This window comes from Ochotona curzoniae, unplaced genomic scaffold (assembly GCF_017591425.1).
Source record: "Ochotona curzoniae isolate NIBS_2020 unplaced genomic scaffold, NIBS_Ocur_1.0 scaffold_4701, whole genome shotgun sequence".
Lineage (NCBI taxonomy): Eukaryota > Metazoa > Chordata > Mammalia > Lagomorpha > Ochotonidae > Ochotona > Ochotona curzoniae.
Window position 1 is genome coordinate 48,968,435 of NW_024467122.1, and position 6,721 is coordinate 48,975,155.

Here is a 6,721-nt window from a genome sequence, read left to right on the forward strand (position 1 = left end):
GGGTGATTGAGATGTGCTCAGTAACAGCTGCTCCGGATGCAAGCGGGGTGGACACGACAAAGCAGAGCTCTGTGAGTGGGTTCCAGAGGTGTGGATTCCCCAAAGGCTTGAGCCCTGGGTTACCCATGCATGACGCTGGCCACCATGTAGGACAAGCATCACAGATTGTGAAACCACAGTTCCTGCCAGTCTTATACACATCCAGGTGGGCAAGGTGGACCAGGGTAAGTCAGTCAGAAGTTTTATGTTAAACCTCCAAAGTCCCAGCATTGCCTCCATAATATAATATAATATAATATAATATAATATAATATAATATAATATAATATAATATAATATAATACATTAGAGCGTCATGAACATCACATGGAACTTGTCTACCTGCTGAATTCTGCTCAAAGGTGGCCAGTTAGGGACCCCAAGTCTTGTCTGTGGGAGGGGAGAGGTGGAGGGCTGGGGGATCTGGGATATACCCTCCCCCTCTGCCTTGGGGCCAGGATTGGGCTAGGTGCACACAGTGGGTGTGGAAGCTCCAGTCCTGCCCAACAGGCCATCAGCTGCTTCATAACAGAGCCTCCCACCCCTTAAGACACAGGATGGGCCAGGAAGTCATAAGCAGGAACCTGTGTGGAGTCCCTAGGATTCAGGTCTGCATGCAGCACAAGGGACCCAAGCTTCCAGAGAACTTTCTAGAAACCAGTCTTGGGACCCTGAAAATGAGGATTCCAGAGAGTGCAGAGCTGGAGCCCCATGTGTCTCCAGGAAGGGCAGGGCTATTCCAGCATGAGAGGTCCCACCTTGGCAACCCAGTGCTGGGCGTGGGGTTAGCAGAACAGCAGGGGGCCTCATGCTGTCCCAGGGGTTTGGGGGATCCGCATCAAGGAGTCACAGGCAGGGGACGCACCTCAGAGGGTGGGTCTTCAGGTCTCCAACTCTTCCAGCGGGTGTGAGCGAGAGAGGGCTAGATCCTGCTGGAGACGGGGAACTTGGGATCTAAGTCCCTTCTACCTGCCATGGGACAGGTATTCACTGTTGTAAACCTCAGTTTCCTCATCCAGGCAATGGTAACAGCCATTGGGTGGGTGCCAATTGGATTTGGGCAGAGAATGAGAAACCAGCTTCTGAAGTCGGGTGCCCCCTGTCTCTAGAAGATTTTTATCAGTGATTCCCACCACCTGCAAGATCTAGTCTCCAGCCCGGTGGGGAGAAGGCACCTGCAGGAGGCAGCTGGCTTTCCCAGTCACCGTTGTCTTGTCACTGCTCTAGGAAAATTTCACTGGGTCTCTGAGGACAGGGCTGTCTGACTCGGCGGGCAGGGAAGAAGCTGGGGGCATGTCCCTCCACCACCCCGACCTTTCCCCAGACAGAGCGGGAACATGAACTTGGCAGCGGGCAGGTGCAGCTTATTCAGGAGCCGCGCTGAGCCAGGACTCCTACTCGCAGCACAGATCCTCCCCCCACACCGCCCTGGCACAAGAGCAGAAGCCCCCCGGTGAAGCATCCCTTGGGGTGTGGGGAGGAGTGGGTGCTGGCAGCAAACAGTCGCCCCCACTCCCATCAACGCACACTCCCGTGGCTCGTCCAGCTTGCCCTCGCAGGAGCTACCCGACCTCAGAGACCTTCGGTGAGTTCCCGTGACACTTTCGGGGACCCACCCAGCAGGTCTCCCAAAGCCTGGGAGGTCTCTGTGCTCGCTCCAGCCTCAACTTCCTCCCGCTTTAGAAAGCTCCGCGCTCTCTGGGCGATCCAGGGGGCGAGGGGCCCTCGTCTTTCCTTCCCACCTTTAAAAACCCTTGCCTATTGCGAAAGACTCTGCCGGCTCGGTCGCTTCCCGGCCCGCGCCCCGCGCCGGGGCCCGACCTTGGGAGCCGCCCCCCTCCCCAGCGGCCGTGGTCACGTGTTGCTGTCATTAAGTTATCACGCTGCTGGCCGTCGGCTCGTCCCTCGGTTCCCGGCCCTCCCGACCCCGGACTGGAAGCTGCTTGCGAGCAGGAAAGCCGTCTGGGTCGCCGGGGTAAGCCCGCCTGCTGACCCTCTGGAGCCCTGGGCGCTCTGGCCACGCCGGGACCGGTTGGCTGGGGGGGGCACCCGCCGGGGTGGGGTGGGGTGGCGTGAGCGCCCCCCACCCCCGGCCTGGGCGCCCGCCCGCCGCGCCCACCGGGCCAGGTGATCTCGAACCTTCTGCCTCTCACACCCCAACAACAAACAACCCTCGGCTCTCTCCCTCCGGAGAAAGGAGGTGGAGCCTGACCTCAGCCCGAGGCTGCGGCAGCTGCCGGGGCCGGGGGTGGGGGTGGAGGGGAGCGGCCTCGCGGACGTCTCTCCTCCGGGGGGCGGCCGGGGTGGGGGCCCCGGGCGCCAGGGCAGCCCGCCCTCCCCGGCGGTCTCGGCCCCGCGTCGGCCAGGGGAGGAGGGGCGGGCGCAGTGGCCTCAGTGAGTGCCCGCTTCTGACTCCGTCCCTCTTTCGGGCCCGGGCGCCCTTGGACGACTCCCCCAGCCCACCCCAACACACCCGCAGCCCTTCTCGAACCCTGCAGCCCTCAGGGCTGGGTGGGGCGGGACGCCCGACCGGCGGGACGGGGTGCAGGGGGGGCCTCAGCCTAGCCGGGCTCCGGGGAGCCGAGGGGCGCCCCTCCCCCACCCCTTGACGGGAGGGGGCAGGGCGGGTGAGATGGACCCCAGGGACACACGCCGCCGGCTGGGGCCGGAAGGAGTCTGCAGTGGGGTGTACCTGCAGTTGTTGGGGCTGCCCTAGAGGCAACTTGGGTGAGGGGCCGAGAGCGTGCCCCCCAAGGGAAAGCCTGGGGGCCCCAAAGAGGGCCGGAGCCGCGCGTGGGAGGGAAGGGGAGGAGAATGCAGAAGCAGCTTTTCGCTGGTAGAGGCTGCCGCACCGGCTTCGCCTGGCCAGCAGGCTGGAGGCTAGCGCTGCCACTGGGCTGATGGGGGTTCGGCCACAGCGCCACAGGCGGGCGAACCCCACATCTGAGCGCACGGAGCACCCTTGTCTCTTTTTGCTGAGTGTGGGTCCCACTCAGGTTCCCTCGCCCCACCCCCACTCCGCCTCACCTTGACCCCACCCTCCCCAGGCTGTGACTGTGGGTGTGTGTAGGTACCCCTAGGGGAGGCGGACGTCCTGCTCCCGCAGGGTATTCCAGGGCGGCCTCCCTGGTGGCTGGAGAGGGCAAGGCCCCTCTTGCTCAGTCATAGCGGGGAACCCTTGGGCCGCCCCCATCCCCAGGGTTGGAAGTCCCAGCAGGTAGACGTGCACTTGGATTTGCCTGGGGGCAAATAATTCTGGAGATCTCTTTAAGGAGGGGTGTTCCATTCCCTTTAAGAGGGAGTGGGTCGCTGCAAAAGGACTGTGAAAGTCCAGCTTTATTCCCCTACCCCCGGGAGCTCCCTCTCACGGGGGAGGGGGCAAGTGCTGCATTCGAATTTAATTGATGCCCCCCACCCCGTGCTCCTGCCCTAGAGAGTGGTGCCCTTCGATTTTGCCAGTGGTGGCATTGAGGGGGCCAGGTGGCTCAGTAGGTGTTGCTGAGACCTAGAATTGGGGCCTTAAGAGGGGTGGGTGGGGAGGAGCTGCCCCACTTCCAGAAAGGAAGGTGGGACTTGGGAATGGAAGAGGAGAGAGAAAGTGGGCACTGCAACCATGGCGGGGACTCCGCCGTCTGCTGGGGTGCCCTGCCCGGTGCCAGGTGGCCGGGTGCGAGGGCGGTCGGACTGCAGGGACTGCGGCGGGCGGTGGGGGAGGTGCCTGGCGGCGGGGCTGGAGATGACAGAGCAGCCAGTCTGTCCCCGGCTCCGGCTGTCAGTCTGGTTGTGCGTGCTGGGGGAAGGGTGTGCAGCGTGTTCTCTCTGGCCATCTCCTCTCCTCTGCTTCCCAGGGCGGTTAACCCTTCTGGACGGGGCTGGAGGTGCCTGGCCTAGAGGGAGGGGGTGGCCTTGGCGACTGAGGGACTGTCATTCCTTTTTCTTGATCAAGTGTCAAGTCCTTTTCAGTGGGGGACATGCCAGGGAGAAGAAAGGTGACTACCCCCCCACACATATATTGATATAACTGTCTCCCCACCGGGGAGGGGCCGTGATCGCGGGTGGGGGCCACACTCACAGGAGCTGGAGGAAGGAGGAAGAGGTGGAGCCTCCTTAGGTGTGGATGGGTTCTGGGCTGGAAAGGAAGGAGGCTGAGGCAGAGGTCCCCAGAAGCAGGGTGAGAGAAGGCAGCAGAGGCCCGAGGTCTGTGGGGATGCGCGGGGCTTGGCCTCCGGCTGGCTTGCTGACCAGCCATAACAGGTCACTAGGCGGAGGAGGGACCAGGGAGGAACATCTAGTGCCTTCGACCTCCTGGGGCAAGGGACTTAGCCACCCACCGGCTGGGGAGGCCCTGAGGGCAGACCCGACTTCAGCTGCAGGACATGCTAGGTGGCCAGAGGTGGGGGGTGGCCTTCCCAGAATCCCTCTGCCTCCTGTCTCCCCACCCCCTTTTATCCCTCCAACCGGAGCCCCAAATCATACAACTGCTCTCTCCTGACCCCAGAGCCACTTGCTGTCCTGCCCGTTGCCAGACTCGTGTGCTGCAGGGTGCTGCTCCTGATAAGGTAGGTTTCTCTTCTGCCCCCTCTGCCACCAGTCCCTGCCAAGGGCAGTGTGGCTGGGCTACTGACCAGAGCCTTGGCCCCTCTTGTGCCTGGGCCTGTGCTGTAGCGCACTTCCACTGGGCACCTGTGTGGTTACCGTGGAGGTGGGATAGGAGACCACCCTGCGGTTCATCAGAGAGAGGGGGAGCCTGGAGGTGGAGGGTAGGGCTGGCCTGCTCCTGTGTGTGCGCGCGGGGCAGGGGAGGGGGCCAGAGCCAGAGGGGCAAAGCTGCAGGAGCTCTGTGCCTCCCCCTCTTGGTTCTGTGTGCCAGGCTGGGTGGTCTCCCGGATACCCCTGGAGACTAAGGGGGAAGTGCCGTTTTTAGTCTGATTTGCAGCCACTGGTGAGGGTGGCTCCCAGGGGCTGGCTGAGCGCTGTTTGTTGGGGGGGAGCAGCAGGAGCCCCCTCCCCGCCATGCCCTCGGGCTGGACTTCCCGTGCTTTTCCGGGCAGCCCCAGCACTTAGGTTGCGGGTCTCAGCCCAAGGCCATGCTGGGCCCAGCCACTGCCTGGGCCATTCTCCGTGCCCTCCTGCGGCTGCTCCTTTCCCCTCAGGGGGTGCCCCTCCTCCCGCCCCCTCCCCCTCTTTGCGCTTCGGCGTTGGGGCTCTGTTGGGAGGGAGGGAGGGACAGGCTCAGCATTTCTCCAGAGCCTACTGTGTGCACCTTCAGTGCTTGCTGGAAGTGAAGGCGGGCTCGCGGGCAACCTGCGGTCCAGGTGCCCCAGGCAGCGTCTGCGACTTCTCGCAGGGACCTCCCACGCCTCCGTGTGACCTCAGCCTGCTGTGCCCACCCACCCCACTGACCCCGCCAGCGTGCTAGGGCTTGGAGAGGCACGTCTGTGGGCGGGAGAGACGGAAGCGCCGCGGCACTGGCGACTGGAGGGAAGTCAGGTGAGTGGCCACGCTCGTCCCAGGCCGGCTTGGGGACGCGAGGGAGACAGTCCAGCCACGCCTGGTATGCCGCACGTCCCCTTCCCGCCACCCGGGTGGGGTAGAGTGTGTGGGTGTCAAGGAGTCAGACCAGCCCTCGTGGTCACCTGGGAATGGATGAGGACTGCATCCTGGGCTTCGGAGGAGGGTGCGTTGGGAGCTGGGGCTGGGGGCGGGGGACGACGGTAGGTGAAGGGCAGGAAGGGATGCGGGCAAGGGTTCCCGAGCCAGGACCGACCTTGCTTGAAAGGCAAGGAGACGTGGCAGGCCGGGAAGTCGGAAAGATGAGGCAAGGGCGGGAGGGGCTTCTCAGCACGACTCCCTTTCGCTAGAGTCGTGGGCCCCTTCGGCGGGAAAGAGGGGGCTGGTTCTCGCCCGATCTTGGGCTGCTCTTCCCGAAGCTTTGCCCCTGGGGGCTGCAGCCTCTGGCGAGGGTGGGGTGTGAGCCTGTGCCCGCATTTCTCTGCAGCGGGTGCTCAGGGTGCAAAGGGGGCCGGCGGTGTGGAGGGGTGACGGTCAGGGAGGGGGCGACATTTCTCCGCCCCCCATCCACGCCACCCAGGGGTGGGTGGGTGTAGCAGCTGCAAGATTGGGGCTCCAGGGTCGGGTCACCATGGGAGCCGGGCTCAGGCTCTGGAGACGCCGAGAAAAATCCCAGGAAGCTGGCTAGGAAAATCGGCCCCCACCCCGCCCCCCCTTGGCACCGCACCCCTCCCCCCAGGCCCCGCCACTCCCCGCACCGCCTCCCCCGGCCGCCTCGTGCTGCCCCCTGCGTTGGGACGACCGACCCGCGGCTCTGATTGGTCGGGGACCGGGAGGGGGAGCCGAGGGCCGGATTGGCTGGCGGGGCCAGCGCAGGGCGGGGCGGCTGATTGGCGGAGCTGGCCGAGGGGCGCGCTGCTGATTGGCTGGGGACGAGGAAGCAGGAAGGAGGGCGGCGGAGGCTCCGCTCTCGGGGAGTTTGTGGGGGAACCGCGAGCGGCGTAGCGGATCCCGGAGCCCGGCCCCCGCCGCCCGCCCGTCCGGCCGCCTGCCCCGCCCGTCCGGCCCCCGCCGCCCGCCCGCCCCGGCCCGGCGCGCCCGCCCCCACCCCCGGCTCCCCCGACGGCCCCGCCCGGCCGCGGCCCCCGCTCCGCCCGCCCGGCCCCGGCCC